Source organism: Seriola lalandi, unplaced genomic scaffold (assembly GCF_002814215.2).
Source record: "Seriola lalandi dorsalis isolate HSWRI2012SDOR001 ecotype SW California unplaced genomic scaffold, Sedor1 jcf7180002054110, whole genome shotgun sequence".
NCBI lineage: Eukaryota > Metazoa > Chordata > Actinopteri > Carangiformes > Carangidae > Seriola > Seriola lalandi.
This window is the reverse complement of record NW_019524663.1, coordinates 485,684-486,041: the sequence shown is the minus strand read 5'-3', so window position 1 is coordinate 486,041 and position 358 is coordinate 485,684. Positions and strand designations below refer to the sequence as shown.

The following is a 358-nucleotide window of genomic DNA, read 5'->3' as shown; positions in this document are numbered from 1 at the left end:
CACACACACACACACACACACACACACACACACACACACACACACACACAACACACACAAACAAATTCAGATATGCAATACCAAGCATTTTGCTAAAACTCGAGACATAACACACACACACCACCACCACCACCTACCCACACCTACGCAGATCTGGGTTAATGGTGTGTATGTCCATGTATCTCACTGTGTGTGTGTGTTTCTCTTCTTTCTGGAGCCTACAGACAGACAGGAGAGAGGAGCATGATGAACATGCTTGTGATTGATCTCATTAATACCAAAGAGCAGACATGTCGGCGTATGGTGTTTATCAAATCTTCCTGGCAAACACTACAATCCTCAGAATGGCTCCACAGGG

General features: G+C 45.3%; 1 protein-coding gene across 3 annotated transcripts in view; it reads left to right on the top strand.

The window, feature by feature from the left end:
• The window catches only part of vps13a (vacuolar protein sorting 13 homolog A), a 37,837-nt gene that overhangs the window by 21,116 nt on the left and 16,363 nt on the right, over positions 1 to 358 (top strand). The gene's annotated exons all lie outside the window — the stretch shown is intronic.